The following is an 11,730-nucleotide window of genomic DNA, read 5'->3' on the forward strand; positions in this document are numbered from 1 at the left end:
CTGAAAGAATTTTCAAAATCGGCACAGGCAAACATGAAGAAAATCGCATTTTCAGGTACCGGTTCAAAATGGGAAGAAAAAAGGGCCCGCGAGATTTTAACTGATTCTTGTAGTACTCGACGAGAGAAATCGATTAGTGAAGGAATGTTCAAAATCGGCGCAGGCAAGCATGAAGAAAATCGCATTTTCATGTACCGGTTCAAAATGGGGAAGAAAAAAGGGCCCGCGAGATTTTAACTGATTCTTGTAGTACTCGACGACAGAAATAGATTACTGAAAGAATTTGCAAAATCGGCACAGGCAAACATGAAGAAAATCGCATTTTCGGTACCGGTTCAAAATGGGAAGAAAAAAGGACCGCGAGATTTTAACTGATTCTTGTAGTACTCGTCGAGAGAAATCGACTAGTGAAGGAATTTTCAAAATCGGCGCAGGCAAGCATGAAAAAAAATCGCACTTTCATGTACCGGTTCAAAATGGGGAAGAATGAAGGGCCCGCGAGATTTTAACTGGTTCTTGTAGTACTCAACGGGAGAAATCGATTAGTGAAGGAATTTTCAAAATCGGCGCAGGCAAACATGGAGTAAATGGCATTTTCATGTACCGGTTCAAAATGGGGAAGGAACAAGGTCCCGCGAGTTTGAACCGCTACGATGTATGTTCACGAATGTGCCCGTCTTCTCAAATTTAGTTAATTACTGTGACACTGAAACATGTGACACAGAGTCACATTGTGGATGACTCTGCAATCGGCAACCACTGCACATATACTCCTCCCGCCCCACAGTTTGATTATTTCGATCCATTCCTCACGTGCTAACGGCATGGTTTAACATCTGCAAGAAAGAGGTAAATGTAACGTTCAATTGGCAATAGCTTTCCACCAAATTAAGCTGCATGAAATCTGGTTGCATATTTGACATACTGAGAAAATTCTAGCCCGTGGCCATATGTATCACATATCCCACCAGTTCATAAAAATTTTGAACACAAAATTACGGTCGTCCGTGTGACGTACTCCCAAAAGGCCTAATGTGTATCACCCACCTCACATTCAATTTAACCACATCCGTGTAGAATTTAGAAAGGAACTTCTTATGATGTATACAGGATGTCTCAAAAGTTCCCTAACATAGGGTAACTCTGTTATCAGAGTTACAACAAAATGTAAGAGGAAAAAAAATCTCGAAATATGACGTTTTCAATCTAAAGTGAACACTTTAAAAAAATCGGACGAGATGTTTGTGCTGTATACTCTTTATGCACCCAATTTTAAATGAAAATGCAACGTTGCCATTTACCTGAACCCACAACATAAGTGAATGAAGTTACTGTTTGAAACGGAGGCTGGCCATCAACATGTTAGCGTAAAAGACAGTAACTTCGCTCACTTATGTTGTGGGTCCAGGTAAATGGCAACGTTGCATTTTCATTTCACATTGGGCGCATAAAGAGTGTACAGCGCAAACGGGTCATCCGATTTTAAAAATTCCTTCACTTTAGATTGGACACATCATATTTGGAGATGCTTTCCCCTCCGACATTTTGTTATAACTCGGATAATAACAGAGTTACCCTATGTCAGGGGACTTTTGAGACACCCTGTATATCTTATTTAATATATGTTTGATGTCACTATATCTGTAGTATAATTTAGTTTGTTTAAATTTACAATTTAATAAGTAGATTCGGATTTACATGCGTAGGATTTTGTATGCATCTAACTAATGAATTCTTTTATATTCATACTTAACTTAGTGACTTGGCTTTGGACTGCAACTGATTATTGTAACCCATTATTGCTTGAGAAGAAACAAGATATCCGAATCTTCATTTGGAGAAATCAAAGGTCTATTGGAAAGCTGGGAATTACAACCATTAATTTCTACATTTCAAGGTGCGTAAATTATATATTCTGTGTTTATTATTACTATTATTGGGTTTAGAATCAATCAAGCATTTCATGATATTTTAGAGGGATCAAGATGGGTGCCGGATAGATAAGTATTTGAGCGTCAGGCTCTTATTTCTTTTCAATTTAATATTTAATCAATGATTATTTTTCTCCCTCATTATTCCACCAAATCGTATTCCAAGATCATAAATTTTCATTACTCATTTGTGACCGTCAGCCTACATAACATATTCGTAGGACGTAAAACAAAGATTTCGTTATTATTGTTTCTATCTCTTTTCTCCATAGCTGTGAAAAATAATGCCTTCAACATCATAAATTTGTATGCCACTTGCCTGCTTTCGCCTTCAGTCGTCTTACTCTTCGGACATCACGAAGCAAAGCAGGTACTTTGCAGTTTTCATAGTTTTGAAAGGATGTGACATAACATAATGATGTTGGTGTTGCGATGTTCAGTACCGTAGATAATTAAACAATGCTAGTAAACAAATCGAGTAGCAATTGTAACTTTTTAGCTTACATGCCTTTCAGACCGGCCATTTTATTTTTTTTTTTACAACATATTGTTATTTCTACTCTATATGAAATATATTCTGAGGTTGTGTTTTGGGGGACGTGGTAGCTCAGTTGTGGAGCGTTCACCTCTCCTGCGTGAAGTTCCTGATCGATCCCAGCACGTGCTAAATGGGCTTTGTGTTGGAGAAACACTGTGTGTGATTTTTCTCGGGGTTTTCCCGTTTTCTCACACATTTTCATTCTACTATTCCATTCATTCTCATCATCATCGTCTCCTTGAGCATATCCGGCATAATCGTGGAACGTAAAACTCAAAAATTTCATTTCATTTCATTTCATATAAACTTTGTTGCAAAGTAACCTGATAGCTGAAGATACTTTGCAACACATACAAAAAAGTATTTTCAGCATACGAACATAATGTTTCTGTGCAGTGTTTTCTCTCTTCTATTGATACATTTCACTTCCTACACAAAACTGCATGCAGTCTACAAATATTGAGGTTGGACTTACGGTACCGGTGTCAGTACTTAGTACGAATTATTGATATTTGTAAAGAAAATTATGTATTTTCTGGTACCGTCATAGGAACAACGTTCTGATAGTTTAGTATGTCCCACAAAAATGGCAACTCAAGAACAGCAAAAATCTTCGAGATCTGATTTGCCTTGGTTGCTCTTTATATCCAAGAATATCATCCCAACCGTAATCAGTGGAAGATTTACGGGATTTGAGGCTTTCAGGCTGAAGCTCACCCAAATTACAGGATTTCTTTTTTACAAAATTCTGATGTTAGTCATTCCTATGCGTCTACGCTTCAAGCCCTTCAAAAAGTCTAGTCGTTTCTAAATAAAGGAAGTCTTTCTGTGTGAAGTCACTCTCAAACTATTTTTCTGAATCCGCCGCTTTTCGTAATTTATTTTCCAACAAGAAATCCATCCCGACATTTACCTGAATAGGAAATTTTCCTAAAGTTAGATGGCAGGAGGTACCCGTAGTAATAATTTCCTATCTGAGGGGTTACGTTTGATCGGTGCAAAGTAGCCCCGATTAGAGGCTGAAACAACCTTCTCCCAGTTTTATTTTTCTATGACTTTAAAACGTTTCACACTTCAATTTCAACTATTGTCTCAAAGTCCCATTATACACAGAGTATTCTACGAAACTGACTTGACTTTGACGAAAATTCTTGTAGGTGATATCTTTCAAATTTTGTCAGCCTTTACAGTGACTGCTTTCCATACCTCTACAACAACAAACCCTTCAGGTAATTAGAACTGATGTTAACCGCCAACCAAATAGTCAATGTTCTATCTTACGGTGACAGTTGAAACTTTCTCTTTACAGTCCATCATTTTACCGACAGAGGACTGTGAAACTTTTGCCGTATTTTGTGCAAAGTTAATCCTGAAGTGCAAAATAATCCCGTCTTATGGTACTTACAGAATATTAGTCAGTAATTTTCACATTAATTTTAAAGGTGACAACAGTTGGAGCCTAGGGCTGTGTGATATTTAAATCGAACGGTTGATATTTTCAAATATCAAAACATCGATATCGAAATGTTTGATCGATATATCCATATTCTTTTCTCTCTTTCGTATTTCTATATTTTCGATTTTTTATATTGTTTATATTTCGATATTGCTGTATTTTTCAATATTTCGAACAAGTTTCGATAGTTTGTCGATATCGATTATCTATATTTAAATTCGGATATCGCAAAGCCCTATCGAACCCTTCGGAAATGAAGTTTTTGGCTATGGACCTGATTAGGGATGCACACGAGACAAGACGAGACATAATTTTTGTTACGAAATTCGAGACGAGACAGAGCTCTTCCAATAGAAACGGATCCAGTTTTCGAGACGATACATAACTTTCGCGGCACCTTTTCGAGAGGAGACAATCTCAAATCTTTTCTCTTGCGCATCCCTAGACTTGATCACGAGTTCTCAAAAAAAAAATTGTTAATGAGAAATAACATCTAAATACAATATCGGTAGCTAAAACATTTTTGTTTTCATTCTTCAGTAATGCATTGTTATTAATCTCAGTATTTTATAGTGTATTCTTAAGCTTAAGGTGATGTATAATTAAATTTTGAATTCAGTTAACTTATTTTGTTTCTTAGATTGTTTTCAAAATGTATGTACAAACGTTTATTTTCATTTTTGAGTGTTTAAAGTGACGTATAGTTATTAAACATAGTATTTAATATTGTACTCTTAACGTGAAAGTGATATACAGTTAACTTTAGAATTCAGTTAACATTTTTCTTTCTGAAATTGCTTTAAAAAGTATGTAAAAACGTTTTTTTTTTCTTTTCTTTCTTGAGTGCTAAAAGTGATGAAAAGTTATTAAGCTTACTACTTTATATTGTATTCTTAACCCTAAACTGATACACAGTGCGTTTTTGAATAAATTATGTCAAGTTATTTGAGTGACGAACACTGATAGAAAATCCTGACTATTACTGGAACATTTTGATTTTAAGGTGAGGACTACTGGTGCAAGGATTTTAAAATATTGTTTTTCCTTCTACTCCTTTTTGAATTCTGACTACATGGTCATTATAGGAAGGATCAGTGAGTCTTTCCAACTACGGTATAGCTCCGACAGATTCACAATGCTCAGAGAAAAGACAAAATAGTATGTTTTCAACCTTAAAGTGAGAACCACTGGCGTTTTTACCCTGCTATGCAAAAGTAAGTGAGTACTCCAATGGGGTTCCAATGCGGTCCCTAATTTCTGCATTTTAGATATATGGAAATACATGTCTCTAAAATGTAAAGAACTGATTTTTTTTTAACTGAAAACTGCAATTCGGTAAGCCTTATGGATACCGAGATATGGGAAAATAAAGAGAGATACTATAGGTATGTGGGTCTTGCATACTTGACGCTACAATTCGGAAAATGAATTAAAATATGACTAACGGCCATCAAGATGATGTCAAATAAAGGGGGACCAACACAGTTAAGGGGTTTTCGTGTTAGATTTCGCTAAAATTTCCGAAATCGTTCATGGACAGTTAATAAACACCAGTAGCAATTTCATCTTAAAGTAATTAGATATATTCATGGGGTGTTAGAACATCATGGAGTCTACCAATATTAAATTTTAAAAACTTTTGAAATATAATGTGACATTTGTAAACAGTATTTGAAATATGTGTTTACCCAAAACTTCCAGCTAGTACATCTAACATCTGGAGAAACACTGTGAAATAAAAGTGTATGAGATCTTGAAATTTCGGAAACAATTATTGGTCGCAACAAAATTAAATAAGATGGTACTTCTATGGGTTAAATGAGTACCTCAGTACAATTTCGATCGAAAGATTAGTTCAGTCCTAGGTTTTCTTCAGGCAATTCCAATGGTTCATCGAGCTGTACAAAAGAATGAAAATTCGCTGTCAATATCTAAGATAGTAACCAAGATAAAAGGAATTATATATTTTATGGCGTAAAAATAGAGATCTTTATATATTTGTACTTTTGGGTCTTTCCTATAAGAAAAAAAATCAGAAAACTACTGTATATACCTTAATAGACAATTCAATGGGCGGGGACACAGTAGCTTAGTGGTAGGGTGTTTAACTAATCTTTTTTTTGCAGAAACTATTGGAGTATTCACTTAACCCGTAGAGATACGATCATACTTAACTCCCTATTTAATTTTAAATTAAATAAAAGGAAATATTTCAGTGTAGCGACCCACGATAATGCATTTCAGTCTCAGGGAGATTTTGATTAAAGCAAGTGAATGTCGTTGGCAGAATTGATGGAATGCAAAGGTGGGAGGAAAGAGAGAACCCCGAGAAAACCCACGAATACGATGTCCACTACAAACTGACTTGGCCGCGGATAGAACCAAGAACCCAATACACCAGAGGTAAGCACTCTACCACTAAGCCACTGTGCCCCCGCCAATTTAATTGTCTATTAAGGTATATACGGTTGTTTTCTAAAATTTCTTCTTCTTACAGCAAAGACTCAAATGTACAAATCCATGTGGGTCTCTATTTTTACGACGTCATAAAATACACAATTCCTTATATCTCGTTTGCTATATTAGATATTGACAAAAAATGTTCACTTTATTTCAGAGCCCGATGAACACTTGGAATTGTCCAAAGAAAATTTAGAGCTGAATTAATCTTTCGATCGAAATTGTACTGACGAGTCTGCGGTACTCACTTAACCCATAGACGTACCATCTTATTTAACTTTTGTTAGGATCAATAATTGTTTTCTGAAATTTCAAGATCTAATACGCTTTTATTGTATGGTGCCTCTCTAGCTGCTAGATGTACTAGCTGGAAGTTTTAGGTAAATATATATTTCTAATACTCTTTATAAATGTCAAAATATATTTTCCAAAGCTTTTAAAATGTAATCTTGGTAGATCCCATGATGTTCTTAAACTCCATGGAAATACCTAATTACTTTAAGATGAAATTGCTACTGATGCTTATTAACTTTCCATGGCCGGTTTCGGAAATTTTACCACCTAACACGAAAACCCCATAACTGTATGGATCCTCCCTTTATTTGACAATATCTTGATAGTCCTATTTTAATTAATTTTCTAAATTGTACTGTCTAATATGCAAGCTCCACGTACCTATGGTGTCACTTTTTATTTCATCATATTTCGGTAACTGTTAGGCGTACCGACTTGCGGTTTCGGTAAACACACACCTCTAAGGTTCTTTAAAACGTTATTAAAACATATTTTAGAATGTTTAGAAATGAGAGTTCTGCGAATATTATGGTACCCGAAAACCCCCATCAGGGCGTGTGTGTAGTGTATTTAATTGAAACTACTTTTGAGGTGGTTGTAAGCTCTCGTAATTACGTTTCCGAAACTGCCCATCTAGTACGCAAACCCCACATTTCTATGGTGTCGTTCTTTATTTTCCCATATCTCGATATCCATAAGGCTTACCGAGTTGAGGTTTTCGGTAAACAGATATCAGTTCCTTACATTTTAGAGACATACATTTCCATATATCTAAAAAATACAGACATTAGGTACCCCATGGTACCCCGAACACCATTGGGGTACCCACTTACTTTTGAATGGTAATACATTTTGAGTTGTTGTTCAGCATCAATAAACACCTCATATTTTTTCTACGTGCAACCCAAAAGTCCATACCTGACCGAACAGATTTTTTCCATTTAATCTCAAAAAGGTTAAGATATTTTGTATTGTTAAGTACAACCAAATTAAACACACTGAATATAACATTTTAAATATTTTCTGATTTTTGTTGCAGGTATTTCGTGCTTCAAACCAGGATTCTGCTTGAAAGACAGTCAAAAGAAGCAGTGTAGGTTGTGGCTAAAAGTACGTCCTTTCTGAAGACAGACCCAGTTGTACTTACATTATTTTGTACGAATATATAACCCTAATAAAGATACTGTACTACAAATTATTTCTTTCTTCCATAAATTATAATAAAATATTATCTCTGTTTAAAGAAAATGATTGTTAATGTTAAGTCATTTTAATTCTTTTTCTCTGTAATAAGAACATTATCCCTCGCAATATTTTTTATCTTTGTGCTATTGCGATTGGATGAAGTAAAATTCTATACGAAGCACTATTATTTCAGGCATGCATTAATAACTAATGTATTGTTCTGTATGTAAGACAATGTGTATACTGAACATGTCTAGCGAAGGTGTTGTTTTAATACAGAATCTATAACTCAGCTTTTCAGTAGTCAACTTTATTGGGAATCCGAAGAAAGAAGTTTAAAAAAAAAAAAAAAAGTTGGACTTGTGTGTGTTCGTGTTGTGTGTGTGTTCGAATTCTGGACTAATCCAAATTATCCAGAGAAATCATTATATATTTCTTTGTTGCTATTTCAGATGTATCCTTTATCCAAGTCGTATGAAACGGAGACTTCATACATCGCTATACTTTCTATGAACTATGTTCCGTATTTACTTAATCACTTTGTAACTTTCTCTAGTGTTGACAAGACCGCAGGTGTCAATCGAATAGTTTAGTGTTTCACTCATGTCACCTTGTGACTAAGGTACGTCCTGTCGGTATATATATGGTACTGGGTTCAATTAGCGATAAAATACATTTTTAGCGTTAAACAAATGCAAAAATCTACACGAAATGAGATACCGTGATCTCTGACTTACGGATAACACCAAGCAACTAATGGTACTGAGTGTGATTGAGTTTACTAATTACTATTTGGCTAAAATCAGTGTTCCTTTATCTATAGTTCTTTTCGTGCTTTGAATTGCAAAGTTTGAAATAACCGTTTTAAATTGTGTATATATATCTTCCGAGTAATTCTGAGAATCATTGCTCTTTCTTTAAGCAATGTATGAGACTGTTAAATTGCTCGTTGCTTAAAATGTTGCACTAAGAAGGATGCATCCAGGAAAGTCCAAATTTGCAGAACGTCTATAGCAGGGAAGAATAAATATGTTTAGTCGATGGCTGCACAACGCCTCCGCTGTCACCACGTTGTCACACAGCGAATACAGCGAACGTTTAAGAGTATTCTGCACTTACTATTAGGTATCGGCCTGGGAACTTTGGCGCATCTACCCAGTCTCCTTCTTGGTGTTGCATTTTTAATACCGAGTACTGAGTAGGAATCATCTTGTAAGCGAATACGTTTTCGGCTGACACTACACTTTTAATTATTGCGACATTAAAAAAAAAAAAAGAAAGAAAAAGAAAAGACATAACTTACCTGTTAATTAAAATGTACAGAGAAGTTATTTCTGGAAAATTCTATTCAGGCCTCTTGTGGTAACAACTGCACTTTAGAAGAAGATACTATTAAGGAAAGAAATGAGGTAAACTAATCTTTATATCGTACAAGCAATGGATGATAACAGCTTAATAAATGATTGTACGTAAATCTTGTTTGAGTTTGAATATAGGATTGTATAAGGCTGTGCATTTTGCATTATTATTGATGTGCTGCAACTAACTAACTGCAAACCATATGATAAATTCTTACAGTAATATTGATTTACTCTGTATGGAAACGAAAATAGTTTAATATATGGTTAACCTCCTTTGTGCCCATAATTTTAAAATTAACGCTTGTGTCACTTTTCAACACTTGGCTTTGCAGTAGCTTTCCAACGAATTAGCAGGAAGCCCAAACTTATAGGACACCCTGCAGGTAAATACATTTCTTTGGACAGTTTCACTGCTCCAAACTAAGATTTGAAAAGTGTAGTATTGTTAATTTTATTATTATTGGCACAAAGGAGATCAACCATATTTTAAGCTATTTTTGTTTTCATACAGAGTAAAACAATATTTGACAACATTACAGTAAGAATGTATCATGCACTTTGCAGTATGTTGCAGCACTTTAATAATGGTGCACTATACGTACACTCTAGATCCTGCATATGTCCGATCCATACATTACAAGAAGGCAATACGTATTCGATACAGGTAAAATCTGTATATTTCATATGGACAACCTATTAGCTATATACATCCGATCTATACATTACATATGGCCAACCTGTACGCGAGATACGTATAATCTATAAGCTGCATGCACACAGTCTGTAAGCTACATATATGCACTCTGTATGGTGCATACGAATATTCTGTATGCTGTATCTGGACAAGCTGTGTGCGACATAAGGAAAATCTGTATAATACATACGTACAATACGTATACTGTATCTAGTCGTACGTATGGGGCACAAGTACAATATAGATGCTGTCTCGGGGTTGAACGCAAGAAACATACGTACAGAACGTATATTGCATACTTCTTGAAATCATGCTCCGTCCTGATAGTCAGTGTATGTCGTCATTATTAACCCACATGCTACATACGACCCTGACGTCACAAAGCTAGATATCACCTCCGTATATACTTGTTACTACAGATGACGTCACACGAATGACGTCATTGCACTTATGCAGACAGTACGTATAATACATACTTTTTCAGCTATACGTTTGCTGCAGGATGTTATATACGGTTGTACGTTAAGTCCAGAAACTACAGGAATTACGAATGTAACCTACGTTTTTAAGTATGCCACCTACAATTTTTTTTCTCAGTGCAGTTTTCGTACTGCATGAGGCCTACTATCGCACAAGGCAACTGTTTTGTAAGGTATACAGTTTCCGAATTATTTGCAAAATAGAAGTAGACATGAAGAAATTAAACATGGAAAGATTGTTTAGGAAGTAAAACTTGTCCGTAACTGTGGTATGCGCCATAGTGCATTAGAAAAATCGACAAATTAAGAATGGTTGGATAGAGATGTGTAAAGTGTTGTACCCTGATTGGTATTTGGTGGTAACTCTGACTTTTGTGTGTATCAGCGAACTTTTCTACCGATTGGCACAGACTTATGGGAAAGTTATGTATGTTTGTAAATGTATAAAACGCAGAGTTGTGGAAAATTTCCGTTTCATTTCCCTTCGTCCCGTTTTCCCCACGAACTCAAATATTAGCACAGTATATAATGTGATATATAAAATTAAAACAACCTGTCATGTGGTTCGGATTCCACGTTAATCAGTAGATCTCATCTCATACAGCCTCGCTGCTGAAAGAGTCCTTAAACTCAACTGAGCTCAACTCTTGAAGAACCGAACGATCTCGATCAAATTTTCAACATTGATGAGATTCGGGTGTGGAATGGGTTTTATCATTTCACTTTGACGATGCAACTTAAGGGAGGGGAGGGGAGATACTAAAAATTGAAATATTGGTATCGGACTCAATTTAAATTAACTCCCATTGCCCTTTATGTCCAAAATGAAATGTATTGTCCCCGTGAGAAGAACTGGAAAACTACTAGTTATAATGTACAATGTGTTAATTTTTTCTGAGAAATCACTTGAGAAAATACCTGAATGCATTTTAATTCTTAGAAAATGGGTTATTTTTTTTTATTTCTTTCTAAGTTCCGCGAGTACAATCGGAGTACACAGAGAAAAAAGTCAAAGCTTTTCAGTTCCAGATGAACCTGCCAAGCGTCAGGATATGACAACTGAACATAAATAGTTAAATGTTTGTTTTGAAGTGTGCAGTAAGCAGTGTTCCAGACGTCATATTGCCTGTGTTACTAGACGCATATAGTCCAATGAAGGGCACCCGAAGAAACTTTTCCGGGGAGTTCCATCTCCATGGTTGCTATATTAGTATCTGGTATTTCTAGTATTTAATATACGTGGTTTACTATATTACGTTTACACTTTCGTGTGCCAGGGGGAACTGGGCCCTACCCTCCTAACCCTTCGGCCTCCCATGAGTCCAACAGTAT

The sequence above is a fragment of the Thermobia domestica genome, chromosome 5, assembly GCF_964235325.1.
Source record: "Thermobia domestica chromosome 5, izTheDome1.hap1.1, whole genome shotgun sequence".
Classification (NCBI taxonomy): Eukaryota; Metazoa; Arthropoda; class Insecta; order Zygentoma; family Lepismatidae; genus Thermobia; species Thermobia domestica.